Below are 17,245 nucleotides of genomic sequence, written 5' to 3'. Positions count from 1 at the left end.
GGGATCGATTTTATCGCGTCTTCACTAGACGCGATAAGTCGATCCCAGAAAACCGATTGCCTGCCGCTGGACCCTCCGGTAAGTGTAGAGAAGCCCTTAGACTACATGCCCTCACAGGGAAGTAAGAACCCCTCCTTAGACTCCTCCTTGGGCTCAGCCTGGCCCACAGGGGTAAGTGGGCTTCTAACTCCCCTTTATAGCAGTCACGCGGGGCAAGTCACAATCTTGCCATGAGTAAGGCCTTTATGGTTTGGCCAAAAGAGGATAATTAATTTGTCAGGTTGTTTTCACGATCACAAAGCTTCCTTACACCAGGGCCGTCCTTAGGCATACGCAGCATACGGGGCTGCGTAGGGCACAAGCCGGCTCCAGGCACCAGCGCAGGAAGCAGGTGCTTGGGGTGGCCAACGGAAAGGAGCAGCACGTCTGGGTCTTCAGCGGCAATTCGGCAGCCGGTCCCTCAGTCACTCTCGGAGGGAAGGACCGGCCACCAAATTGCCACTGAAGAAACAGCGCGGTAGAACCGCTGCTGAAGTGTCACCAATCGCGGCTTTATCTTTTTTTTTTTTTTTTTTTCCTCCTTCGCCGCTTGGGGTGGCAAAAAAGCTGGAGCCGGCCCTGGTCGGGCACCTGAAAATTTGGGGCACCCCTGGGTCTTAGTGTCCACCTTCCTCCTCTTCCTATCCCTGTTCTGACCCTTCCTGCAGGCTCCCACCACAGCTGGCTGCTGCAGACTGGTGATCTTCCTCCTGCGGTGAGCTAGTACTTAAAAGTGAAAAAGCCTTCCAGCCTGCCAGACCTATTAACACAAGATTGAAACTGTTAAAGAGCCATTCAAGTGGTAATGAAGCCATTTAACAGGCATCTTCCAACCCCCAGGTATATACTGTCTAGGGTGACCAGATGTCCCGATTTTATAGGGACAGTCCGGATTTGGGGGGCTTTTTCTTATATAGGCACCTATTACCCCCCACCCCCGTCCCAATTTTTTACACTTGCTGTCTGGTCACCCTAATACTGTCAGTTTCTGAATTTACTGACAAAAACAGTTGTGCATTACTGTAATATTTACTCAGAACATGTTAGTCTACAGGACCTTAGTTAAAAATTTGCTTTAAAAATATTTCATTAGTGTTGCTGAAGATTATAAAATCACATCTCTAAAAAATCCTTGCATAGATTTTTAGATGCACAATCTGAGTATTCATCTTTAGCCTTAAATGCTTGGATCTTCAGCCATACAGTTTTTTAAATAAATCCTTCAAAAGACCACCCTTATCTAAAGTACACATGCGAGCCCGGGCTGCCGTTGGGCATAGGGGCACCAGTTTAATTATACTGCATAGGGCCACATAAATCCTAAGGACGCAGGAGCGGCTCCAGGCACCAACGCAGCAAGCGCATGCCTGGAGTAGCTGTGAGGGCGGCAGTCAGGCTGCCTTCGGCGGCGTGCCTGCAGGAGGTCCGCCAGTCCCGTGGCTTCGGCGGCGGGTACCACCGAAGGCGTGGGACCAGTAGTTCACCCGTAGAAACGCCGCCGAATCCGCGTAACCAGCGGACCTCCCGCAGGCATGCTGCCAAAGGCCGCCTGACTACCATGCTTGGGGCGGCAAAAAACATAGAGCCGCCTCTGTAAGGACGGCCCTGCCTTACACCCTCCTTTAACCATCTTTTAGCAGAGTCTAATTCTTCACTGTACAAAGTTGAAGTGTCAAAACTGTATTTTGCAGGAGTTCTTTGTTTTAATTTCTAATGCCTGATGTCTGTTAGGGGACTCAGTTGTTTGGCTAACAGTTGCAATTCATTAGATTTTTTTACGATGATTCTCTCTGGTCTGCAGATATGTGATGAATCTCAGATGTTTAAATAGAGTATAACAGTGCTCCATTGACCTCACCAAGTACAGTTGGAAGGAAAGAAAGGTAATTTTCTCAGAGAAATGTTAAAAATGTGTCTCCACTATAACACAGATGCCGAGGATAAAGAAACTCCAGAGGGATTAAAATATTTTAGATTAATTTGGAAAAAAGCCACATTGTGTAAAATCTGGTTAGTTTGGGCCTTTCCAATCCCAAGTCACATAAACAAACCCATTTAAACTGCATTTGTTAAAAGGAACATTACAAAAAACAAAATTACTGGTTGTAAGTCAAATGACCTCCTGTTCTGTATTCTCTTCTTACAGACTAAAGAACAAACACATGTACACTGTAGTACAGCCGTGGCTCGTGTGGTTGCTGTATAATTCATACATGCTTGGAAATTAAGTCTTTTAAGTAGAGGGATTTTAGCCCCCTCGAGCAAGGCTTTAAAAGTTAAGCAAGGTTAGGTCTGGTTGGCACTTGAGCGTGCTTATCTCTTATAAACCAGACTGTTGCTTACAGGCCTCTGATAGGACTAACACTGATAGAAAAGCAGAGTCTGCTTTATCTTACTAGGTAGCCCTACTTTGATGCACAGATCTCAGCTTCAGTCTCTTACTGGAATGTGTTCTTGGGAGGGGGAGAGGGGCAGATGAGCCTTCTCTTTATGCCAGATTCCAGTAGCGTTCCTCACACTGAATAGTACCTCACCCTTGCTATCAATGGGACTGTTTGAGGGGTAGGTTATTACTCAGTGCGATGAAATTTGTTTGAACCTAGCCCTTGGTATTCAGTCACTTTGGGCCATATTCTGCCATCTTTACTCATGCTGAATAATGGCTTACTCCCTGAGTTGTCTCTCAAACGACTGGGATGACTCACACATGGTAATTCTACCAACCTAAAGAAGGAATGCAGAATCTGGTCCTTAGGTCTTGAGCTTGCAGGGGTGTGAAGGGGGTTTGTGAGAAAGCAGCTGGGAGTTACCAGGAGGGCTGCTGGGCATAGTGAACGTTTCTGAATGGTTAGCATCCCCTAAACTGATATAATCTTAAAGCAGCAGGCACTGCAAGATAGTGGGCCAGCAAGAGTACTGCACTAGCATATGGCATGAGTCACTGAGTGGCTGGACATGAGGGATACTGTTTTGTTATAACCCTTAGACACATCACTCTGTCTCTGATTGGAATTTGTAGATGTCCCATGCTCTCACTATCTTCTCAGACAGGGGTAGGCAACCTATGGCACGCGTGCCGAAGGCGGCACGCAAGCTGATTTTCAGTGGCACTCACACTGCCCGGGTCCTGGCCACAGGTCCGGGGGGCTCTGCATTTTAATTTAATTTTATAAACCTTATTTACTTTACTACGACAATAGTTTAGTTATATATTATAGACTTATCGAAAGAGACCTTCTAAAAACGTTAAAATGTATGACTGGCACGCAAACCCTTAAATCAGAGTGAATAAATGAAGACTCGGCACACCACTTCTGAAAGGTTGCCGACCCCTGTTCTAAGAGCAATTCTCAATCATACTTGAATGAGCCACTACTCCCAGAGGATATTCCCCCAGAGAGAGAAAAACAAAGAAAAATGTGGAAATGGCAGAAAGGCTAAATGACATTTTTGTTTCACTTTTCATCAAAAAGTTTAGCAGAGATTGGACATCTAACATAGTAAATGCCAATGAAAAAGAGATAGTATCAGAGGCTAAAACAGGGAACGAACAAGTTAAAAATTACTTAGACAAGTTAGATGTCTTCTAGTCACCTGGGCCTGATGAAATACATCCTAGAATACTGAAGGAGCTGACAGATGAGATATCAGAGCCATTAGCAATTATCTTTGAAAAGTCATAGAAGATAGGAGAGATTCCAGAGGACTGGAAAAGGGCAAATATAGTGCCAATCTATAAAGAGGGGAATAAAGACAATCCAGGGAATTACAGACCTATCTGCTTAACTTCAGCACCCAGAAAGATAATGGAGCAAATAATTAAGCAATCAATTTGCAAACACCTAGAACAGGGGTCGGCAACCTTTCAGAAGTGGTGTGCTGAGTCTTCATTTATTCACTCTAATTTAAGGTTTCGCGTGCCAGTAATACATTTTAACATTTTTAGAAGGTCTTTTTCTATAAGTCTATAATATATAACTAAACTATTGTTGTATGTAAAGTAAATAAGTTTTTAAAATGTTTAAGAACTTCATTTAAAATTAAATTAAAATGCAGAGCCCCCCGGACCGGTGGCGAGGACCCGGGCAGTGTGAGTGCCACTGAAAATCAGCTCACGTGCCGCCTTCGGCACACATGCCATAGGTTGCCTACCCCTGACCTAGAAGATAATAAAGTGATAAGTAACAGTCAGCATGGATTTGTCCAGAACAAATCATGTCAAACCAATCTAATGGCTTTCTTTGACAGGGTAACAAGCCATGTGGATAGGGGAGAAGTGGTAGATGTGGTATATCTTGACTTTAGTAAGGCTTTTGATACTGTCTCGCATGACCGTCTCATAAATAAACTAGGGAAATGCAACCTAGATGGAGCTGCTACAAGGTGGGTGCATAATAGGTTGGAAAACCGTTTCCAGAGAGTAGTTATCAGTGGTTCACAGTCAAGCTGGAATCAGTTCTGGGTCCGGTTCTGTGCAATATCCTCATCAATGATTTAGATAATGGCATAGAGAGTACACTTAAGTTTGCAGAAGATACCAAACTGGGAGGGGTTGCAAGTGCTTTGGAGGATAGTATTAAAATGAAAAATAATCTGGACAAATTGGACAAATGATCTGAAGTAAATAGGATTACATTCAATAAGGACAAATGCAAAGTACTCCACTTAGCAGGGCTGGCCTTACCATGAGGCGAACTGAGGCGGCTGCCTCAGGTGTCAGACTTTGGGGGGATGCCACTAGGACCCAGAGTGTAGAAAATTGTGTCTGCTGCATATGTATTCTCTCTGCTCTAGATGCACAGAAATGGTAGAGTGCTGTGCTGGAGGAAGGAGGGCACAAGAGACATAACAGGCAAGCAGGAGAAAAGGTGAGAGGGAATAACAGAAAGCAGCAGGAGCTGCAGGGAGAGAGAGGAGGAGGAGCCTCTTATGTACCTCTCTAGCACCTCCAGGAGCCTGGACTGATTAACACCAGCTTCTCAGGGAGCTTCCTGTTCCTTGCTGCTTCTCTGAACCCACTTGAGGAGAACAGGCAGTCAACTGAAGTAGTAAGAGCCAATTAGGCCCTTAAGACGCAGATATCTTCCCTCACTCAGGCCCTGCTACCAGCCTGCTTATTTGTCCCCTTCAATTGAGGGTTGAGAGCCACTATAGCTGGCACAGAACAGCAGTCATGAGTGAAAGAAGAAAACACCCCTCTGGGGCAGCATTCAGAAAAAGAAAGCAAGCAAAGGAAGCTTTTCTATCTAAGCAGGAAGGAGCTCTCCTGAGATACATAGACACAAATGTTCACGGTGAGCCTTCCGGCCCCAGTGAGGATGTGAGTTTTGAGGAGATGCCTGACCTTCCAGTTAGTCAGAGTGCAGGTGACCTGGCAGCTACTGCAGCATCCATATCTCCATCTCAAATGGATGTAACCATGCACATTCCTGAAGAAAAGTGTAGATCAGAGAAGAGTGTGGAGGAGGCGCAAGAAACAGCTGCTGCTGAATTTAGTTCCTTAAGTCTAGATGATCCAGGACTGTGGACCCACTTGAGCACTAGCCTGGGGGACTTCCTTGTACTGCCTGGGCCACAGCAAGTGAAAACCTTCATGTTCCCCAAAGACAATGAAAATAGAAGTTTCCATTAAACACATTACTGGCGTGAAATCCCCAATGGTGACAAAGTGGAGAGCCCATGGCCTATGTGCTCAAAAACCCAGAATGCTGCATACTGTTTTTGTTGCAAACTCTTCCAGTCTAATGTTTCAGCCACATTGGGTTCTACAGGAACAAAGGACTGGAAATATCTGGCTAGAAATCTGGCATGCCATGAGAAGGCAGCAAATCACCAGAGAGCATTCCATAGGTGGAAAGAGCTTGAGATGAGATTAAGGTTAAAGGCCACCATAGATGATCAGCATCAAGAGAAGATTGCATCAGAGTCTCTTTACTGGCAAAATGTTCTGAAAAGGCTCATTGCCGTTGTGAGAATGCTTGCTACCCAAAACCTAGCACTGCGTGGCACTTCAGATCAGCTGTATGTGCCAAACAATGGAAACTTCCTTAAAATTGTGGAGCTGATGGCTGAATTTGATGCTGTACTCCAGGAGCATCTAAGAAGAGTCACCACCCAAGAAATGTACACACACCACTACCTTGGAAAAACAATTCAAAATGAGATCATACAGTTACTGGCAACAAGAGTCAAACAGAAGATTGTGGCAGATCTGAAGTCAGCAAGATATTACTCTGTTATTCTGGACTGCACCCATGACATCAGCTATATGGAACAAATGACTTTAATGGTGCATTTTGTAACAACAACAGAACCTAGTGAAAATGCCCCTGCAATGATGATTGTCAGAGAGCATTTTCTAGAAATTATTGACATTGATGATACTACAGGAGCTGGTATGACAAATGTGCTTCTTAAAAAGCTGGAAGATATGATAATGGTGCCAACAGGAGAGGAAAGAACAGAGGAGTGCAGACACGGATCCGAGAGTTAAACCCTCAAGCTTTTTTTGTCCCATGCAGTTCTCATTCATTGAACTTGGTGGTCAGTGATGCAGCATCAGCTTCTAGTGAGGCTGCTGAATTTTTTAATGTAATTCAAAGCATCTATGTATTTTTCTCTGCATCAACTCATCGATGGCAAATTTTGAAGCAACATCTAGGAACATCCTCTCTGACACTGAAACCACTGAGTGCCACACGATGGGAAAGTCAAGTGGAGGCGATACAGCCTATCAAACACCAAATTGGGAAGATAGATGATGCCATAGTTGCCATTATGGAGGATAACGCTATGACAGGAACTGTTTGTGGGAGAACAGTGGCAGAGAGAAATGGAATCCCCAGAAACATACATAACTTCAAATTTCTGTGTGGCTTAGTGTTGTGGCATGACATACTGTTTGAAATAAATGTTGTAAGCGAGAGACTCCAAGGTGTTGACCTCGATATATCTGGAGCAATGGAACAACTGGACAAAGCAAAGTCGTACCTACAGTCTTACCGGTCAGATGAGGGATTTCAAAACGTTCTGAAGAGTGCACAGAATTGGCAGAGAACTTCACACTGAAGCCATTTTCCCACCCATTCAATAATACAAGAGTCACTGAAGAAGAAGACATTTTGATTACGAGGCACGGGATAATCCCATAAGAGACCCCCAAACAACAATTCAAAGTTGAATTCTTTAACCAGGTGCTAGATTGTGCAATACAGTCAGTTGAAGAACGTTTCATGCAGCTCAAGGAACACAGCAATATATTTGGGATATTCCAAAACTCCTCACTATGCCTGAAGAAGACCTACACCAGTAATGCAGGGCACTAGAGACAGTGTTGACACATGATGACATGCATGATATTGATGTGAGTGATTTAGGTGATGAACTGAAAGCCCTTTCAAGATACATTTCAGCAGGGTCAACTCCAAAGGCTGTTCTGGAATATATGTCCACAAATAAGATGACCACCCTCTTTCCAAATGCTTTTGTTGCTCTGCGCATACTTCTAACACTTCCTGTAACAGTTGCCAGTGGAGAATGCAGCTTCTCTAAGCTGAAGTTAATAAAAACACATTTACGCTCCACAATGACACAGGAGAGGCTGGTCGGTCTCGCAACCATCTCAATAGAGCATGAGCTGGCCCACACTGTGGACCTTCAGGAAGCAGTTCATATCTTTGCAACCAAGAAGGCAAGGAAAGCACCACTTTGATTATTCAAACAGATAAAAATGCCAGTGTTTACTATGCAGACAAGAAAAGTTACATTTGCTGTTCAGGCCTTTGAAAGTTAAGTGTTACTTAAAACTTTTGAACAAGGCATTTTAAGTTGTTAGTTCTCCTTTATTGGGGTAGGTAGCAGAGCAGTAGCATGAGAGGAGTAGAACAGGAAGAAGGCAGAATTGAGACCTTTCAAAGTTTTGGCCCAAGCGAGTGGGCATGGGAGTGTCATTTGAGCTCACCGCCTCAGGTGCCAAAATGTTGTGGGCTGGTCCTGCCACTTAGGAAGGAACAATCAGTTGCACACATACAAAATGGGAAATGACTGACTAGAAAGGAGTACTGAGAAAAGGGATCTGGGGGTCATAGTGGATCACAAGCTAAATATGAGTCAACAGTGTAACACTGTTACAAAAAAAGCTAACATAATTCTGGGATGTATTAGCAGGAATGTTGTAAGCAAGACACAAGAAGTAATTCTTCCGCTCTACTCCATGCTCATTAGGCCTCAACTGGAGTATTGTGTCGAGTTCTGGGTGCCACATTTCAGGAAAGATGTGGCTAAATTGGAGAAAGTCCAGAGAAGAGCAACAAAAATTATTAAAGATCTAGAAAATATGACCTATGAGGGAAGACAGAAAAAATTGGGTTTGTTTAGTCTGGAGAAGAGAAGACTGAGGGGGGACATGATAACAGTTTTCAAGTACATAAAAGGTTGTTCCAAGGAGGAGTGAGAAAAATTGTTCTTGGTAACCTCTGAGGATAGGACAAGAAGCAATGGGCTTAAATTGCAGCAAGGGCGGTTTAGGTTGGACATTAGAAAAACTTCCTAACTGTCAGGGCAGTTAAGCACTGGAATAAATTGCCGAGGGAGGTTGTGGAATCTCCGTCACTGGAGATTTTTAAAAGCAGGTTAGACAAACACCTGTCAGGGATAGTCTGGATAATATTTAGTCCTGCCTTGAGTGCAGGGGACTGGACTAGATGACCTCTCGAGGTCCCTTCCAGTCCTATGATTCTATGATTCATTAGATTGCACTTAAGTACCAAAACCTGGCCATAGCTGTCGCCTCCTCATCACACCCACTTTCCCCACTACTCACTACGGCTCAGTCTAGTGGTGACATCACTTGCCCTCTCCTGGATGTAAACCTAGAAGTTAAAGTACAGGAACCTAAGGGGACAGCTTTCCCTCCTTTGTTAAAAGCAGAGAGTTCCCTGTCCTCTTTCTCGCCTGGGTGAACAGTGCCATCCAACAGTTCCCCTCCTCTTTGGCTGGTGGGGTGAGAGTGCCCCTTCCCGTTTCAATAGACTTCAGCCTTTCTGTAAATGCCCCCAAGTAATCCAGATGACAAGTGAACCAGTGAAGGTGAATATAGCATATATACCTCCTACTACCTCCTATATGGAGGGGAAAAAGCGAGACAGAATCATTTTACCATTGAAATACAGCTGCCTCTGGGGTGGAAATGGCAGCTGTTTTACAGCAGAGAGCAAGACTATGCAACAGTTTAAAAACAGTAAATAAAGTAAAATGCCTTATACATTTGGAAATTTAGAGGGAGTTTATGTAGACAGAATGATAAAAAAAATAACTAAATTTGGTTGGGATATGAGGGCTACCATTTCTTCTCTTGTGAAAGGTGCTATGAGATCTCCTAGATACCACATCTCAGAGCACTACAATGTAATTCCTGATTGTGAAATCACACAGCTTTTTGTAAGCATCGCTAACACAGCCTATCACTGCACAGTTGTCAGATCATTTGTGTACAATAATCCTATTGCTTAAAAATTCTCTAGAAGTTGTCACCGCCTCTACGTGGAGATGTGACTTTTTTTCTACAGCTATCTGCTTTATTAGATCAACCAATATATACTGCAGCACCACATGCACGTCTTTATTTTGATCGTGTCTACAACTAACACTTGCTATCACCAAATTTGCATATCCAGCCTCAACTGCACAAAGGGAAGGGCCAGATTCTGCTCTTCTGGGAGTTGTTCCAGGTTTGTGTTGATGTAAGTGAGAGCAGAAAGCTAGCCAAAGAGTGAGAAACTTCTAGCCAAAGAATGAGGAACGTCTTCTGGTCACCTTTTGTTCTTTGAATTTTGTGTACGGACCTTTGTTTGTTGATATACCCCCCTCTGCACATTCATGAAAACAAGATGTTCTTCAGCCACTTAGACTTGTGGTAAAACAGATTTAAATAAATACTTCACCTCATTACAATTTTACTATCTAACATCTGTTTTTGAATGTTTACAAAAGAAAAGGCTGAGGCCTACTCACGAGGAGTGATTGGAATCTTCTGTTCTGTGCTTCATTATAATGTTGGCAGTGAATAAAAAAAGATAATTTTTACACTGTGAAATCTTATTGGCATCTGATTTTTTAAAAATGTGATACTCCAAGAAGTTCAAAGGAAGAAGTTAAAATTCTACACACAACCTTAACTCTGCCCTTCTCTCACCATCATCAATGTCAACCTCTATTCCTGATACACTCTTATATCCATACATCATCTCTCTTCTACATATTCAACACTTCAATATGAGCTTGATTTCCCCAATATACCATCCTAGGCAGATGCTTCTCCAGAGACTTCCATGCTCCATGTAGAGGGACTGGCAGTATCTTTGTGACACCTCTGCCAGTTATCTTACCTCAATATATCATATTTCAAATCTTCACATCGCAAATCTGGCTGAAATAAAGGACACATCCAGCACCAAAGATACTCCACCTCCACTTTGGAGCTGTCAGCCTAGACTTTCTTCTTGACAGGCATGACTGACCAACAGGAAAGAACCAATATCCTTCACTTCATACCAAGAGGCACTGTACATGTGCAGCACCTATAAAAATCAACCTTTATAAAGTATCCCTTGTTTAGATATATTTTAATGCAGTTTAGCATCTGGAAATAAAGGAGGAAGAGCCAGCAACATGTGACCAGACAGCTGGACCCCAGTTTAAGTATCACTGGTCCAAAAAGATTTCACTGGAAGAATGTTCCTGATATTCAGCCTAAATTTTACCTTTCTTATTACTCCCAGTTAGACCCCAATGTAGCACTTAAATAATTTATTTCCATCCTTAACATTTACACCCTGCAAATTTCATAGACTATTATCATGTGACTATTATCATCATAGTTTTTTTCTCATTTATCATCTCTTAGGCAAGCTACAGAGGTGAGGTCATTTCAAATTCTCATTCAGTTACATTTATACTTAGTTTGGTTATTTTACTAAGTATACACATTTGCCTGAAGATTTAAAATGGAAACAATATAATAAGAAATCAAAAATGACTGGTGGAATTTAGCAAATAAAAATAACAGGGAAAACTGAGTTTTATTTTGAGATTTGAAGATTGAACCTAAGTGGATTGAAACCAAAGCAAATATTCACACAAATATTTCTAAAGACAAATAATCAGTAGGTTATCTTCAGCTTTAACTCAAGGCAAAAAGAAAAGATACTTAGATTTGTCTTTCACTGATGAAACTACCAAAAAGGCAAGTAGGCTTCAGAATAGGTAGGATAACCTTTGAGAAAAAACAAACAGCAGAAAGACCACCAAAGCCCCACAGACACGTTTTAGATTGCACATGCCACATTACTAAGGACTGCAATTTTCTGCCTCAGGTTCACACATTTAACAATGGGAAACACTACTTTCCACAAAAGATGCTATTCTAGTTATGTGCCCTTGTACCCTGTCGGAGAAACAGCTGGTATCCAAGTCACAGCAAATTTGTATCAGGTCTGCAATAAGAGTCAGTCTCAATTTGTATCAAACTTTCAAAATTAGGCTGGGTGATGGATAACAGTTTTTCCTACCCCGAAATATTTTCAAAACCCCACAAAATCAACAAGTGTGATGCTTTTATATGTTTCATATAATAAATATTTGTCGTTATATTTTTCAGTGTAGAAGTTGCAATTAAAGTTTCTCACCCTTCCCCTTCAGTCAAATCAAACTAGCAATGTTGAAGGTGTCTGACAAGTAAATGGAGCTTGTAATAAAGATATAGGGATCCCAAATGTGATGGAAAAGAATCTTCTCTCAAATATCATTTGCCTCGGGTAATCTCTTGCAATTTGGGAGATCTGCTCTTCTAAAACAAAGAACTGCCTGCAGAGACTCTGAAAGGTTTTTCAGGGTCAGAGCTTAAGTAACTCAGGGAAGCCTAATTTCACTCTGTGTTTCATTTATACACCTAAATGTAATTTACTTTCACTTTATGGCCTCTTTACACTGCCTGAAGTGTATAAAGGGACCTTAATGTACAAGGGAATCAGACCCAAATACTTTAACATGTTGGGTCTGGCAGCTCTCACTCATGTGAGAAAAAGATGCAAAATCAGGCCATGAATGGAAGCCAGTTAAATAGAGAACTTCAAGAGATATAGAGATCGTGCTAAGTTTGGATAAACACCCAAAGGTTCTCATGCACATTGAAGGGTACTATCTTCTAATCTAAACCACTTGGGTCTACAAAACTGGGTTGGAAGTGTCCTGAGAAGAGGTTTTCTTTTGAGGTTTCTGGTGCTTCCTGCTTCCAGCTGATCTAGAATTACAGAACAGTCACAGAGCATCTTGCAGCCAGGGATCTTAAAATATTTTAAAAACACCTATAAAGTCTCAAAACATCCTGTGCATTAGATAAATATTACCAATGCAGTTTTAGAGATGATGATGATGGATATATACTTATATAGCATTGTCCAAGGATCTCAAAATGCTTCAGAAACATTAAGCGCTTAAGCATCACAACATCCCTGTGAGGTTCAAATGGTAAGTATTGTTATTTCAATGTTAAAGTCACAGGTTATAATGACAGAGCTAGGGAATAGAAATCAGGAGTTAGTAGTAGACGTGGGGGATAAAATCCAAGGATCCCAACTCCCAATTCATGGGTCTAACTTTTACACGACACTTTGCCCAGATCCTCAAGGGTATCTTTGAGGATCCCTGGACCTTCCTGCCTTAGAAGGTTAATATCACCTAAAAGACTACAGAATACATTTTCTGCTGTGGCCGAGATCCGTTTGACACAGCTAAGGGACTGTTTGTCAGCTGAGGATAGCTGCCACGTCCTCTCCTACCAGCTACATCTGCTCTGCACCCACTAGGAAGGTCTGAGTAGTTTCCAGTCTTTTTGCATCACACGAGCAGCACAAAGACAGAGGAGCATTGCAGTGAACCTGCTCCTATACCTGATCACTGCACTCATTCAGAGAGTTTTGTTTTTAAACTTTGTCTTGCCAAACACTTTTATCAGAAGCAGATTTCTTGGCAATTAGTGTCTATTTCACAATTCCTAGGTGGTGTAATTCCTGAATTTAAAAAATAAAGAATGTTTCTCACCTCAAATTTTGGGTGAGTCACAGCAGGTTTGATTGTTTAGGGTCATCCTTAAGTGACGCATTACTTTCTGCAACTAACGTACTGGTTTTCTTTGTTTCAGCTGCCGGTTAGCTCCGTGGTTCATTAATGCAGCGAGTAAAACCTTTCCTAGCAGCAGAGTTACACCACTAATCAGGCTGAGTGACCAGTGAAAGGCAGTCATCACATTTTCATGGGACTAGGAACTGAATCAGGATGAATGATATCACTTCCTGAACTAGCCCGTCTGGTATTGTACTAAACTAAACTCCAACCGCACGTACACTCGCACCTCTCCAAAAATGTCACGCAACACAAAACACCACCGGGGCTAGACTGTAACAAAGAACTTTTATATGGTGCTGGTGCAGGCTAGCGCTCACACAAAGTCCCAGATTCTACAGGGAAGCCCATTCTGCTGAAGAACCAGTTTATGGGGGTGAGCCACAATTTCCACCTCATCCTGTTTTGAAGAAATGGAGATAGATCTGGCGCTGTATCTCCTATCAAATGCAGCACACCAGGTCAGCCCAGGAGAGGGGGCAAAGGTGGCTCTGGCCAGATTGTGTACTACCCAGATTGTGGAATGCTTTGGGGGCCTCAGTGACCTCCTCTGTAAGGCAGATAGACTCAGAGAATGCTCCAACTTACAGCAGCCTTCGCTGGGCTGCCTACGGCTGCTATGCAGCCCAGAATTCCCATAACACAGAGCAGTGCAAGCATGATCCTCCTGCCCCTGATTGACCTTCAGCTTTGCTCGCATTGACTTCAATAGACTTTGGATTAAGCCTGTAACGAGACATCATCATCCCTGGTGAAACTTCCCTGAAGTCACTGCAGTTACACCAACGATGAAAGTGGCCCAACAGCACCTCTAAACTGTTGTTTTCTTGCAAGGATAAACTCATTCTAGCAGATCTAAAAAATACACTTGTTTGCTTCTACAGTGGTGGTCACCATTAACACATTTATGTTTATCAGAAGTTACTACTAACTGGTATCAGATACTGCAATTATTGTCTATTCTAAGTAAAGAAAATAGCTGTGGATAACACTGTTTAGTGAGTGGTAAATGTCAATTGTTGTTAATGACATTGCATATATAGGATCTATCCAATTGGAGTCATATGACATTGGGGTCATATTACCTTATTGCAAATCTAAAGAAAATTATCCATATCCTCCGAAATGTATATGGCATAGTCTTCAATTTCAAAGAGTCAATGGAAGAGCTAGTCACCAATTTTGCATGGAAATGTTTTTTTCCAATGTAAAATGGCTTTTTCAACAAAATACAATTCTCAAGACATATGTCTATTTATGTCAAAATATTCAGGTTTTCTACAACCAAAACTGAACATGAAAACTGCCTTTTGTTTGTTTTTGTGTTTCTGTTATTCTTGCTTGTTTGTTTTTAGGATTTTGTTTTTTCAAAAGAGCTCAGGACACTGACAATCTTGCCTTACCTGTGGGTACTGAGCATTTGAAAATCTGGGCCTTAATCTCCTTGGGTCAGATTGTTAAAGGGATTTAGGCACCTAAAATGCAGCTAAGCACTTCACATAACAATGAAGGCTCTGAAAACTGATCAGGACAGAAAGCTCCCTGCAGCAATTAAAGCAGGCTCTGGGTTGGAGTTGTTACATGGATGCAAATTTAAGAATAAAGGAACTTGTTTAACAGAAGTTCTCACTGCATTAATGTCAAGTATAGTACAATACCAGTCTGCAGTATATATCCAGCCTGAATTGCTGTATGAAAATATTTCAGGGTTCTAGTGCACAGAAACTGGAAACTATATTTTCAAAAAGTTTGTGAACCCTCTAGCAGTGTTCACTGGGTTCTGGGTTCCAGAAGCCAGCCAGGACAGCAGTGTGTATATGTAGCTCAGCTTTGCATTTTGTGTTTATTTAGTAGACACGGTTATTTGAACCCCACTGCCTGTGTGGTTCCTTCATAGTTCATTTGTTGAGTAAAGAGCAAAAGAAACAGGAGTCTAACATCACAACCACAAAATCTTATTCACATAACTTAATATGATTTAGTATTAATAGCAGACTCAGGAAGCAGAAATTTTAGAACGCCAAAAAGACAGAAGAAAACGCTACTAAGATCAAATGAAGAAATACGTACAGCTGTGAGAACATTTTCCATATCCCCAAGAAGTAATTATTGCAAAATTCAAGTAGTTCATACAATCCTTTACATCTCTACTACATCACCAATAAACCACAATGCAGAAAGTAGTCTACTATAGTGTCTCCAACAGTATACAAATTCAAGGCCTGATCCAATGCCCGTTGAGGTCAAAGGGAGTTATCTACTGACTCCAATGGGCTTTGGATCAGTCTCTAAGGCAGCACGCCGAAAACAGTGCAGCTGCCATTGGCAAGGAATTCAAAGGTAGTCACTTTAATCATACTCACATGAAAGCAATCAGATGCACGCTTCTGGGCCTGTCAATCACACACCAGCTGCTGAGCGCTAAGGAATGAATTGGGAATGATGTCCCTGGAGCACTGTGGCTGATCACTGTAAAGAAATAAGAGTTGCAGAGAAATGTTTAGTGATGATGATTTTATGATAATGCCCACAAAATGCTTTTTCAAGGAATACTTCTTCTGTTCAGAGAACTATTCTTAGTAAAAGCACTATGGAGATTTTAAAAAGATAGAAAATACAGCAAAACATTCCAAAAACGACAGACAAAAGCACCTATTATCAACATTCAGCTAGACTCTAACAACATGAATGCCACTGGCCGCAGAACAATTGAGATGAACTCTTAATATAAAGAGGACAACTATTTAGGGTAATCCCAGTGGATGTAACTACAAGTAAAGGAGCCAAGGGGAACTTACAATGGATAGCAGGAACATGCAATAACAATGATCTCTATTAAAACAGTACATTAGTCTTCCAGGGTGGTGGCAGAAGCCCTTCATTTGAATCATTTAAAACTGAATGGAGCAAAGCTGGAGAACCTACAGTAGAGAACAATCCTATACTGACAAAGGGAGATAGAGAAAATGACCTAGGGAAGATGTTGAAAGGCACAAAGGAGAGATGAGCACCCAACGGCTGTTGAAAGTCAATGACAGTTGGGCACCTAACTCCCCTTTCTGCCTTTGAAAATCTCCTCCCACAAGAATAATTTTCCATCTTGCATTTCTATCAGTGTGTAAGACTACTAAATTCACCATGGATGTAAGTCTTCTATACACTGACTTCCATCTGAATTCCCTCCTTGAATGCTGTGGACATAAGCATCTAGCAAAGCAGTACTAATAAGTCTACTATGCATCCTGCCACTACCGTGGCATCATAGAAAATTGCCGTGTTAAATGATACTGTGCACCTTCAGAGAGCCTGGACTATTCTTTTAAGAATCATGCACCTCCGTATGCAGAACAACATCCCAAGACCCATGCAATGCACTAAATAAATGTATTATTTAAAGTTACCACCGTTTATTAATCTTTGTTACTCTTTTAGTGCTAGACTGTGGAAACTTTACTTATGCTAGTAGGCAGTTACTCACAGAAAGTAACTTCATGGGACTCTTCATGTGAATTACGGCTCACCAAGTTGAGTAAAAGTTTCAGAATTTGGTCCTTAGACTTTACAGACTCATGTTTATATTCATGTTGCCTGAAGCATGGGGATGGTCAGATACAGAGTTTTGATTCAACCATTATAGAGACTGAGGTCAGATGCAAAACTGAGAACTGAATTTCCACAAAGTAAGGGGCATCCCGTTTCAGGCTTTTAGTTCAGGCTCATCTCTACTTGCAGCATAATAAAGATTACTAGATATACAGGGCATCAAACAGTACCTGAGTAAGGACACTCTTAATCACCTCAATCAAGATATAAGGAGAGGGTCCCGGGACCTCATTCTAATTTTTCTCACACTGGTTTGCTTCAGTGTAATTACTGCAGACTCACCCTGGAGTGAGAAGTGCATCAGGTCCATCTCTCTTGGCAGAACCCTGCCTCATGTACACAAGGTAATCCTTTCCAAGCTAGTGAGCTCACTCACACTGGTATACCACTCTGAAATGTTGAATTTATTTGCCTATTTCCAATT

At 42.0% G+C, this 17,245-nt stretch overlaps 1 protein-coding gene across 3 annotated transcripts in view; it reads right to left on the bottom strand.

Moving 5' to 3' along the window:
- CALD1 (caldesmon 1) overlaps positions 1-17,245 on the bottom strand; it is a 253,423-nt gene that overhangs the window by 130,160 nt on the left and 106,018 nt on the right. For all 3 annotated transcript variants that reach the window (XM_026652189.2, XM_026652186.2, XM_024209149.3), the window contains exon 2: positions 15,582-15,687. The gene's annotated coding sequence lies outside the window, so the exon portion shown is untranslated. The remainder of the gene's footprint in view (positions 1-15,581; positions 15,688-17,245) is intronic.

Source organism: Terrapene carolina, unplaced genomic scaffold (assembly GCF_002925995.2).
Source record: "Terrapene carolina triunguis isolate 2854851 unplaced genomic scaffold, T_m_triunguis-2.0 Scaffold112, whole genome shotgun sequence".
NCBI lineage: Eukaryota > Metazoa > Chordata > Testudines > Emydidae > Terrapene > Terrapene triunguis.
Note: the sequence above shows the minus strand (reverse complement) of the source record. Positions and strands in the feature narration are given on the sequence as shown.